We start from the raw sequence: 12,920 nt of genomic DNA on the forward strand, positions 1-12,920 counted from the left end.
GGAATGAGTAAAAGGGATCTGAAAAGTTGAAGCTCTCTACGAGTAATAGAAAGTTCCCAGCAGCAAATATCTGTCTGTCTGTCTAATTACCTCCTCAAATAACCTACCAGCTTTTAAACAGTGGAGAAGGGAGTGGGTAAAGAGAGAAAAACGGAGTAAATCAGTTTCTATTGATGGAAGTTATGGTAAAGATAGCATCGGTCAAATATAAAGAAAGACAGTAACCTATTATTTTAACAATGATAGAAGGTGGAGAAAAATCGTAACGAGAATTGTCAGTTCCAACTTCAGGGACCAATCTACAATAGTTGACTTATTAACAATGGAGATAAACGTTATAAAGATGAAAGATTTTGTCACAATGATATCATCGTTTTATTATTCATCGAATGAATTATACTTCCTCTAGTATGCATACCATCGGTTTACAGCTGTCCAAAGGTAGCTGAAGATAGGCTTTGAAATTCCAATACTACACATTTGACTAATATGTATAATTGAAACTCAGTGAAATTACTTTAAAGCTAGGTGAAGTGGATAACGCCGAAGCGCTGACAGTTTTGCAGAGTTACTCCTGTGATGCCAATGCGTCTCGTTCAGATCCAAATGAACGACAATAAGGAACAATATTACCTTCTTTAGGAAATAAGGCTTACGATCTGCTCTTATGTCGCTTCCAATAGGAGTGAGTGATCTAGTTATGCAAGAAGCGGAAATTCGCTAACCGCTATTCTCAAAGTTGGGGAGATCTTAAGGCCGTTATCAGTTAACAACGAACAGGCAAATGGAAAATGAAGTCCTAAAAATTCATATATGTCTGAACATAATTTTTTGCAAGCAAGTAGGTCGTATCAATGAAACACAAAATGGGATGGATATGTCTGAGATATCTGAGTTCTTAGACAAGGTAGACTTCAATTAGAAAGTTTCTGATAATTCCAACATAAAACCTGCGACAGTAGATGATTGATTATCTCCTCTGAGAAAAACCAATTTTTGATTAAGGAATGCCTTGAAACATTCTTTGAAATCCGCAAAACCGCGATGTTCTTCCGGTGCCTGGTCCAAAACCAAAAAAGAAGAAAGACAAGTTTTATTTTGAAGTCTCGAAACGTCGAATCTCAACTGTCGTGACAGACAGATGATTTACATGGAAATAGTTATTAACGTCACCAAGTCGACATGTAGCTAATAACGGATGAGGTTAGGTTGAATATTGTATTATAACGACCAAATCTGTTATTTGCGTATCGGCTGTGTCGTTCAAAACGTTTCGTGATCCTGTTGAAAGATTACATCTTGATTCCGAGGAAAGAAAAATTCATGTACCTCGTAATTCTACAAAAAAATTTCAACAGCTTAACAATATCACAACAATATTACAAACAACGTCAGTTTCTTATGTTCGCGAGTTCGTTTCAACAACGACCATGGATGAAATTGAAGAAATTGAGAAACAAAATTAAAATTATGTAGAAACATTGGAAGAATCATGTGCAGCTAGTGTTGATTTTCTGCCAAAAACAACTCAAGAGCGATATCAAAAAGATTATGTAAATTTTGAAGAGTGGCGTAAAAGCAAGAATGTTAAGGTGTTTGATGAAGATGTGTTATAAGCCTATACAAGAAAATCGTAAGTTTATTATCTTAACTCGTTGAGGACCAAAATTCCAATGTTGAAACTTGCTTCCAAAGTTTATGACAACATTGACATTTCAAGGTTAGTTTTTTAAATCGTACACCATATTAGTGTATCACTTACAGATTTGGTAAATTATTTTTGTTCTTGAGACGAAAGTCTGATGGATACACATCAAAGAAGGCAAAAATTTTGTTGGAGGCGGATAATCATACATGGATACGTGAAAAGGTTGTATTTTTGGCTCCTGTATTTTTCATTGGTTATAGGAATGGTAAATGTGTAAAATAAGTTATGGGCATTCATACTATTGGAGCTGTTCCAAAGAAAATTGCAGCATTCTTGAAATTGGGGAATCTGTTGATATGATTAGAGATTGAAAAGCTTTTTTTCCTAAGAATGAGATTCAGTAAAGCATGAATATTTTCTTTAATGAATTGTGAAAATACAATGTGTTCAGTGTGAATCCATGTTAGGAATCACACGTTGAAAGGCAAGCTCGCACAAGTTTCTCAAATTCTGAGAGTTGTCCTTCGTATGGGGGCGACAGCTGATTAACGAAAAACATATTTTTTTCAAACAGATTTGCTACTGAAATTCCTGTTACTAAAACAAATTCCTTCATCCTGTTCATATATAAATTCATGTCGAAATCACTTGTCTTTTCTGCAAGTCAAAAACATGAATCGCATGCCATTGCTCATAAGGAACCATATTTCCCATAGTTCGTATTTCATAGATCTCTATTTATGTTACTTTATTATTGCAGTGTACTTGAATTGATGGATGTTACCGTCACTACGTGGTAAGAGATCATCATGTAAAATTAGGAACGATAAAAATTTTCATTTCTCATTATGCTTTTATTTTATTGATTGCAGCCTAATTATGACCAGAAATACCAATGACTGTTACGGTTTCTCACTCTTGCTCTGATAAGTGTGGTGAAGTTGGATTCAGTAGCAAACGATTCACTATATATATATATCATAATCTGCCACATCATCACTGCTGGTGGTTCGTGAAGAACAAAAACAGTTATCCGAAGTTATTTCAAAAGAGATTACAAGGTAATAAATAAAAGAACAATTTTATGTCGAAACTTTTATCCCAAAAATAAAAGTTATAATCGATTATTGCAAGTTGTCGCTATCTCTCTGAAATCATAAATATATCATTACGGCTGAGTTCATAAAGGAAAGTTTTCGGAAAGTTGCCGTTTTATCAGCGAAGAGACGATATGTGATACTCGAATATAATCGTTTCGGTTCCTCAAGAAAGAGTTGTTATATTTGAAAAGTATATCTATATAACATTGTGGACTGAATAATTAATTAAATGGATTGAACTGATTCCACTCAACAAATATTTACGAAATAACGTCACTGCATTCGTTTGGAAAGTGTACGGTTAAAGTTTATTATTAAATAGGCGAGAAATTTGTCTATGACTCATAAAAATGAAGTCAATGCGAGCCGAAGGCAAGCGTTGCATATCATTCAGGCAAATAATGGTCATTTATCGCAAGTAGAATACTATATTTTTTATCGACCTTTTTTGGGTATTTTCACCTTCCACAATCTGAAAAATACGAAAATTATAATGAAGAACTTCATACAGGTGTGGAAAATGCAAACTTTTTAGTTTACCCCGATGAGTTACTGCGTAAAATTAATGTATTTTTCACAAAGAAAAATGTTCTAATCATCTGTAACTTGCTAAGAAATAATACAATACCTATCTTAACGTTTCGGAAGCCAAAATCTGCCTCCGTCTTGAGGTCGATTAAACACTGATTTTCCTTCGCAAAAAATGACTTTTGTTCAATATTTAAAATGATATACTTTCTCTTCCACTTATAACAGGATAATTTCAAAATAGGATTAATTTGTGAAACATATCTCGAATGAAAGAAATACTATCAAATTTTATAGCAAACAACATTTTGAATTTTTTGAAAATTGAGGGGAAAAAATTTAATTTAGACCGAAATTGACCGAATTGGTTTTTGTCCTTTCTGAAAGTCGAGATTTCGTTCATTCTTAACCTAAACTTCTTCTTCCTCATTATGTCATCTACAATACCCCTCGAGAAACCGTTAGTGGCTGCTATTTCCTCTGTTGTACGTCTTACTTTCGTGAACCTATCATGTGTTAGAGGCAAAGTCAAAAGACGATGCACTAAAAAATTCAACCCAGCACGTTTGTGTTGTCCACAGTGATGTGAACTGTCAGGAATATACCTGTAGGTGCTTGTTTCTTTTCTAAATATATCGTATTCTATCCCTCCATATTGGCTTCTCATTACCAAAACGTCAAGACATGGTAGCTGCCCCTTATTTTCTCATACATGAATTTTATTGATGGACATCTATTATTTAAAATGGAACGAATTCCTCAATATTCGATTTTTTAACGTTTGTTTGAAGGTGATTGACAATGTTTCATGATAATTTCACTGGTTCGGACTTCTATTGTCTACTATATAAAATGATATGAAATCCCTGAAACAACTAAAAAAGAAGAATTAAAAATGAATAGCTGAAAATAACAATTATATTAAGCAAAATAAACCTGAAATGAAATAATAGTGAAATAAAATACAAGTAAATAAGAACAATTGAACAAAAATAAATAAAAATAAAGAAATGAAAAAAGAAAATGAAAATAAAAAGTTGAGAGATTCCAAGTCACGTTAGATCACGACGTTTCGATTGTTAGTATCTACAATCGTCTTCGGGTGATGACTGGACTGATTCCTCCGAGAGATGATTATTTATAAGTCGTTCGAGTACTTTCACTTATCCCCGGTTCACTGGTTCCGTGGGAGATGACCGTTTGGCGGGAGTTGGCCATTTTTCGCTTGATGATGGGTTTCCATATGTTGCGTATTTCTACGCTGGCTTGGCTGAATACGTTGTTGGACAACATGTAGCGGCTTCATTGAATTTTCTCCTAAACCAATGTTACACTCTATGCAAGATCTCAGCTTGGGACCACTCGATGTTGTGTTGATGTGTCCAAACATGGTCTGCTATTCCTGATTTGCTGGTTTCCCCTCGCTGTGTGTGTTTCTTGTGCTCGGCAATGTGAACATTCAATCGCATCTTAGTTTCACCAATATAGGATTTTCCGCACTCACAAGGTATCCGGTGAATGCAATTCTTGGAATCGCAGTCTGCGTTTGGTGGTCTGGTTTTCGTGAGGCTGCTACGGATAGTGTTACCGGATCTGAAGCAGGTTCTGATGTTGTACTTGGAACCAATTCTTCTTATCCTCTCCGATAATCCTCTGATGTAGGGAAGTGCAAGCACTGGTTGTGACGGCTTCTCTTCCTTGCGAGGCTCCTGCTGTCTTTTAGCCAAGGTCTTTTCTACCATCGCTTTAGAGTAGCCATTCCGTTGAAGATCATTTTTGATGATGTCTAGTTCCTTCTCGAGACCTTCCTTCGTGTTACAGAGCCCGAAAGCACGGTCTAATAGCGTCTTGTTGATTCCTCTTTTAGTTGATTGATGGTGGTTGGATTCGTGGTTCAGATACTGTGCCGTATGAGTGGGTTTTTGGCATACAGATGTTTCCCACTTAGTGTCAGTCCTCTTCATCAAAACATCTAAGAATTCGATTTTTTGCTATCGAATATCGCGAGAATATCATTCACATACCTTAGCCAAATCCTAGGAAAATACTTCGACTTTTCTTTGGTTTCCATTTCGAATCTGTAAGTCGAAGGAAAAGTCGAAGTATTTTCCTAGAATTTGGCTAAGGTATGTGGATGATATTTACGCGATATTCGATACCAAAAAGTCGAATATTGAGGACTTTGTTTCCATTTTAAATAATAGATGTCCATCAATAAAATTCACGTATGAGTTAGAAAATAAGGGACAACTACAATTTCTTGACGTTTTGATAATAAGAAGCCAATATGGAGGGTTAGAATACGATATATTTAGAAAAGAAACAAGCACGTACAGGTATATTCCTGACAGTTCATATCACTGTGGACAGCACAAACGTGCTGGGTTGAATTTTTTAGTGCATCGTCTTTTGACTTTTCCTCTAACACATGATAGGTTCACAAAAGAAAGACGTATAATACAGGAAATAGCAGCCACTAACGATTTCTCGAGGGGTATTGTAGATGACATAATAAGGAAGAAGAAGTTTAGGTTAAGAATGAACGAAATCTCGACTTTCAGAAAGGACAAAACCAAGATAAATACATCTCAGTTCCATACCATCAATATACGAAGAACTTTGAAAAGATTTTCAAGGAACTAGGTATGAAGGTTTAAAAAAAGTCATAAACTACAGAGCCTTTTAGGAAGTCCAAAAGACAAAGTCGAGAATTCGGAAAAATCTGGAATTCACGAAATTGAATGTGAGGACTGCGATGCGAAATATTATGGACATACAAAAAGATCTATTGAAGTAAGATATAAGGAACACATATCACTTTAAATATGGAAGACCTGAAAAATCAGCAGTCGCCCATCATATTTTGTAACAAAACCATTCCAGAGACTTCAGTTCATTAAGATTAGTTAGACAAGTTAACAACAACAGACAACTAGATGCCTATGAGAGTGTAGAAATAAGTAAACACAATAATATTATGAATAACGATGACGGACCTATACCAAAGGGCATACTATATAGCTTGTTAAAATAATATTGTTGGGTTTACTGATTACTACATAAGGACACGTTGCAAAAATAAATGTAGATAGGCAATATTGTGAAATTAATTTTTATATAGCTGAAAATTGTTTTATATACAGCTGTAACAGATGAACATATTTATTGTAAAATAATAGATAAGGCAAAATTGTAAAATTAATTTAAGTTGGTATACCTGTATGAGTGGTATACATGGATGGTTTACCTGTATGGGATATCTATATAGCACAAATAGCGATTTGGTGTTATACAAAAAAATGTATCGAAATTATTTTTATTTCGTGTAATTTGATGTTTATATAAATGTAGTTGTTTCAAGAGAACTTTTTTTCCAGTTTGTGTCTGAAAGTTACCTATTTTCATGATCTACATATTTTCGTGAATAAATTTATTTTGAAAATGATAGCTTTCTTCTTTCCTTTGGAAGATTTTCTCAGTTTGTTGCATAATGATGGAGAAGTGAAAGCCATGCAAAACCTATGAGAACATATTTGGAAGTTAGAAATGTTGAAAGCTCACTTGTGATTGAAAATAATCAAAATTCAATTGTAAAATCATCACTTTGCCCATCTGTGATTGGTTTGAAAGTGTGATTTATGAGTCATTTTGACTACTTAATCAACAAGAAAAGTTCACATGCTTGAAGCTTCTTTCAATAGTCATTGGAAAACACGATATTTTACACCAGCTAACACTAGTTAATACTCATTAGTTCCATATGTATGCCCTTATTTTTCTAATGCAAAATAACACTCTTCATATTTTACACCACTGTCCGAATCATATGCAATATCAAACATGTTATTTGTCCATGATACATAATTTGTACGACATGAACTTACATTTTGATGAAATTGCATTTCCTTCAGTACGAAATTGAACTATTATTGTATATTCTCACGCTTTTAAGATGGAAATAACCAAATTTTCACTGTGATTTTATTTTTGGTGTAGTCAACCAACTGCAAGCACACATGTTGTAATAGGGGAGCCCAAGCGGGGATTTCGGGATTTACTAAAGCGCGGCAGATTAATATACAGGGGGATACCTTGTACCCGGTTAAGTACCTCCACCAAATCCCGTGGGTTGGGCTACCTATCGGGCGCGTCCCCAGGTGGCGGATTGGGGAACAGCCAGGGGACTGGAGGCCCGGTCTGGGAAGCCAATGTGGCCTTACGGACGGGGTCGCCGGACTCCTGGTCAGTGGCAGAAATAGGTAGGATGAGGGGAACTGAAACCCCCCAAAAGCCCTGCAAAACATGCCACCGCGGACCTATCCAAGCTAAGATGTAAGGAATCGTGCCGACAGCTGAATGGCCGCAGGGTGATATGCGGTTACGAACGATCCCCGGCGCTGAGGCCAAGAGGAGAAAGAGAGCAAAAGAGGCAGGAATTGCAGCAACTGTGAGTGCACCCTCCACCTCTCCACTCCATCTCCAACAACAAGGGCACCTCTTGCGGCGGGCGCCAAGAGCTCCGCCTTGAAAAAAGGCAAGGAACCGGCTGCCACTGCAGGAAAGCGCCCTCACGCGAGTACCTCCACGGAGGGAACCCCAAGAAGTTTAAAGAAGCTGCACAGCGACAGTAATGCCACTGCACCTTCCAAAATCTTCGTGGAGAGCGCCTTGAGACACCTCAAGGTAGTCATCATAGATGTGACAAACCCGTACGGTAAGGTTACCGCAGAACGAGAAAGTCTCATCAAAAAACAACTGTTGGAGGAGCTGGACAAGATCATCTTCTCCGCCTCCGGAAACAACAGCAAACCGCCGACGCGACGTTCAAGTCGTGGACATACTCTGGTGAAATCATCAGAGTGGTCTGCGACGACGACGTGACACTAAAGTAGCTGAAGAAAGCCACAATGAATATTAAGCCATGGGAGGAGGCATCACTTGCGGTCGTCAGTGTGGATGAGCTCCCAAAACTTACCAAAGCCTCACTCTGGATCTCGGAGGACGTCCACAAGACGACACCTCTGGAGACTCTAGGTCCTTGAAAGTCGAGCCATCTAAAATGGATATTGATCCCAAGGCCACCATGGGTTTCGAAAAAGAAGTCGAAGCATCTGAACAGATGACAGTCGATGACCTGACGAAGGAGGCACCCAAAAACATAGAGGCCACTTTTCCCCTAGTGGGGGAGCAGATGAATCTCTAAAGGAAACTTGAATCTAACAACTGTTTCATGGGCAAGGACGTTGGAAAAAAGATAAAAATCATACAATGCAACCTCCAACACAAAAAGGAGGCAACAGCGATACTATGTCGCCACCTTGATGTATTGGAGGAATCAATAGCTTTGATCCAGGAGCCGTGAATAATAAAGACCAAAATAACTGGTTTCAGTTGTTTAACTGGTCGAATTTTCAGCTTACCAAGCAATCAGTAACTTGGGACGGCTGTCTACGTTCCTAGGAAATACAGAGCCTTCTCGATGGACAAATTCAGCACCGTCGACCTCAGTGCGGTTAAAGTTGAATGTCCAGTTGGAAAAGGCAAATATATGGCGTTGATACTCGCATCAGTGTACCTCCCTTCAGATGCAGCCACCCTACCACCAACCAGAGAAATGGAGGTACTAGTGGATCGCTGCCTCAACCAGAGAGTGGAGGTTCATATTGGGTTGCGACTCAAACTCTCACCACTTGAGCTGGGGCAGCAAAGGTATCAACGCTTGAGGTAAGTCCCTATATGAATATATAATTGAGAAAGATCTAACAATCTTGAATAGAGACACGGAGCCGACATTTATTAACGCCCGTAGCCAAACATTAATAGATATCACGCTTACTACAGCCAAAATATCAAACAAAATCCAAGACTGGCAAGTCTCGGACCATATCTCAATGTCAGACCACCGGTGGCTGACCCATTCGGTGAACCAAGATCTCAGGACCACTGTAAAATCCCGTGACCCGAAAAGGGCGGATATAGCTCTCTACAATCGACTCTCAAGAGGAGCTCTGCGGGAAACAGAGGTCCTGACTCCTGGCAACAATGAAGAACTGGAAAGGTACACGGTATCTATCCACAACAAAATAGACACTGCCTACAAGGAATCCTGTCCGATGAGGATGATTCAAACAGATGGCACAACCAACACATGACGGTGCCATGAATTGGAACACCTCAGGAAGACAGCGAGAACGACCTTCAACAAGGCCAAACGTACAAGACTCAAAGAGGGCTGGGGTATATATCAAGCCACCTCAGAGAGTTCAAAAAAGTCTGCAGACGAAAGCGAAGAGAAGCCTGGAGAGCCTATTGTGAGGCAGTCGAAGACTTTCCACTAGCTTCTAGGCTACAGAAGGCACTCTCAAATGACCACCATAAGAGTATCGGCATCCTGACGAGGGAAAATGGCGACAAAGCCGCCAACCTCCACGAGAGTGTTGAGATTCTTATGAAAACTCACTTCCCAGGTTCTCTCTTTCCTGGAACGATGAACTGGATGGATGTACGAACAACACCCTCACAATACGACTGGCTATCTGCTAGTGCAGTAATTGATGAGGACAAAATAAGATGGGCTTTATCGGGCTTTTCCCCCTTCAAGTCACCAGAACCTGACGGTATAAGACCAACCCTACTTTAGTGGGGACTGGACACTCTTATGCCGCACCTGGTTGGAATATTCAGAGCCTCTCTAGCTCTGAGGTATATTCCCAGTAAGTGGAGAGAAGTAAGACTAGTATTTATACCCAAACCAGGTAGGATAGACTACACCCTACCAAAAGCATTCCGACCAATTAGTCTCACATCATTTTTCTCAAAAACCATGGAGAGGCTATGTGAGCGGTACATAAGTGATGAAGTACTAGTTCACAATCCACTTCATCCAAATCAGCATGCATATACTCTGTGGTTGGCAGAATCGAGAGATCATTGGACAATAAAGAATCCACCCAGGGTATATTCATAGATATCGAGAGAGCGTTTGATAAAACAACCTTTCCAATAATTACCCAGCAACTACACTCCTAGAATGTACCCCTGGTAGTAGGAGAATGGATACTCAAGATGCTCTCTAGTAGAGCAATAACTATTAATGTAGAAGACATCACAGTCATGAAGGGAAGGGAGGGGTCTTATCACCCCTTCTCTGGTACATAGTTCTGGATACCCTGATTAATCACCTTAACAAAAATGGATTCTACACAGTTGCATACGCAGATGACAAAGTTATCTTCCAGACCGGCAAGTTTGTAAACACACTGTGCGATAGAGCGCAGGATGGGCTCAAATTGATAGAAACATGGTGTAAGGAACACTCACTGTCGATCAATCCCAAGAAGACTGAGATGGTCTTTTTCACCAGGAAAAGAAGTTTAACGGGCTTAAAACCTCCCGAAATCTTCAAAAGCAAACTAAACTTCTCTGGAGAGGTAAAATACCTTGGTACTATCCTCGACAGAAAGCTAACTTGGAACTCTCATCCACAGAGTAGAGCAAAAAGAGCATACGTTGCTTACGAGCAATGTCGGAGGACAGTGCGACGCGCATGGGGCCTTTCACCCTGTGTGGTCACCTGGATCTACACTGCAATAATAAGACCTATGTCAACATATGAAGCCATTGCATGGGGACCGAATGCTCTACAAGCAACGGCCATCCAAAAATTATACCAAATACAGCGAATGGCTTGTTTAAACATCACAGGAGCCATGAGAACAACACCAACCGCGGCAATAGAATTAATCACGGGTCTGACCCCTCTTGATCTGTAGGTTAAGGAGGTTGCCTTGATGGCCATGGTACGATTGGGCACGGCTGGTGTAAATCTCGAAGTAGGAATGGGTCAATTGAGGCTGGGCCTTTGGCGGGAAGCGCTTACTGCGCAACCTCTGCTGCAGGCAACAAGCGATGCAATTGAACCCAGGTTTGTGTTTAGTAAACCCTACAAAATACAAATAAAGCAGAACATAGAGTCAGATGATATAAATGCAATACGGATTTGCACAGACGGCTCAAAAACCAAAGAAGGCTCAGGGTGTGGAGTGTATTCCAGATCACTAAGCCTAAGAATTAAGTGGAGAATGGGAATAAATACCAGGCGTGGTCCAAACAGAACTGGCTGGTATCTCAATCGCCACAAAAGAATTAATAAAGAAAGGAATTTCTGGCAAAAACATAACAATATGCAGTGACGGAATTCGAAAATAAATTGCACTTCCACATTGCCACCTTTTCTCTGATATATAATGGTGTTTTCAGATTTTCCATCCGGCGTTTCGTCTTCCGGCCACCACCATCAACTTTATTTTGTCTTATGGGCGCTACATTGAATTATTTCTGTTTTAAATAAAAACAGATTTTACCGTTTCAATGATGTATTATAAGTTATCATTTTTCACGAATGAAAGAAAGATATATCATAAAAATTTATTACAAATACGATAGCAACAGAATTGAACTGAAAAAATGTTTTTGAAAATTATATAATTATTACCATGTGTTGGAAATGTCAATTCAATTAAGCATAATATTGTGACATTCCATTTTTCCACTATTCATTTCATATTGTTTGCGTCACAATCTGAACACAAAGAAACCATTTCTGCCAATTTCAACTTGTAGATTGTAACATGCCAATTATTTAAATTTTCATTTTATATTTTCACAGATCTGGGATTCTTCTGAACAGCCTACAGTAGTTCTTCAAATAAATCATAATGAGCATGCTGAAACCTATTCAAAGTCCATATTGTGTATTTTGATTATTTATACCTATTAATGTTATATTAAAACCACATAACATTCATGTTACGGTTAGGTATACAAATAGACGTCGACTCGTTCTGTCCTTACTTTATTCTGTCATAGACCTTATTTTCATAGTGTAGTATAACGTAGAGTGAGAAGTGAGTACACAGAAAGATATCTACTTTCATTAATGTCATACTTATAATCGGTGGGCTTTGTGTATATGTCTATTCCAACAAATCTGAGAGTTTTCTGAACTTTGAACCAATACCAATTCTATGTGTGAAGAATGAAGTTTTGAAAATGTCTTTTCGGCTTCATATAGAGAACACGAGGGAGGCGATGTAAATTTTTTTTTTTTTGAAAATCAGACTTATTGTTAAATCATCTGGAAATGGAACTTTTAGTAGGTGATGATCTAAAGTATTGCCAAACATACGGCAAACTAACTGACTGTTATAAGGAAACAAGTATAGCTGATGCACCATTCAATTTAATAATAACATTGATGATCTTCAAACATGACTCAGCCTCTGACGTAAGCACCAAACTCTTACGAAGGTTCGAAATAGATGAACAATTCAATCTAGCAGACCACTATTATAATATTCATTCAGTCATTGTTCACCGTGATGCTGGCGTTGAATTTGGTAATTATTACGCCTTGGTCACAGATGAAACGAATTAGTTTATGTTTGACGATAGTCGTGTCACGAAGTGTTCAAGTGTATTGGCGATGTATTGAATTTATTGGAGCCGCCTCTGGAGACACCCTACATTTTGTTTTATGGGAAAGAGGACATTGCCGAATCAAGATCTTCAGATGATGTGGTGCTGCAGGTTGTTCCGGGTTTTCCTGCAGCTGAAAAAGCAAATGAGCCACTGGAATCAATGAA

At 38.4% G+C, this 12,920-nt stretch overlaps 1 long non-coding RNA gene across 1 annotated transcript; it reads left to right on the forward strand.

The window, feature by feature from the left end:
* The first annotated feature begins 1,091 nt into the window (after positions 1–1,091).
* Positions 1,092–12,128, forward strand: LOC141487035 (uncharacterized). Its single transcript, XR_012468172.1, has 2 exons — positions 1,092–1,633; positions 11,945–12,128. It is a non-coding gene; the product is annotated as an uncharacterized lncRNA (long non-coding RNA).
* The last annotated feature ends 792 nt before the right edge of the window (positions 12,129–12,920 follow it).

Source organism: Leptinotarsa decemlineata, unplaced genomic scaffold (genome assembly GCF_025532065.1).
Source record: "Leptinotarsa decemlineata unplaced genomic scaffold, Ldec_3_MD MMD2_tig00078346_RagTag_RagTag, whole genome shotgun sequence".
Taxonomy (NCBI): Eukaryota; Metazoa; Arthropoda; class Insecta; order Coleoptera; family Chrysomelidae; genus Leptinotarsa; species Leptinotarsa decemlineata.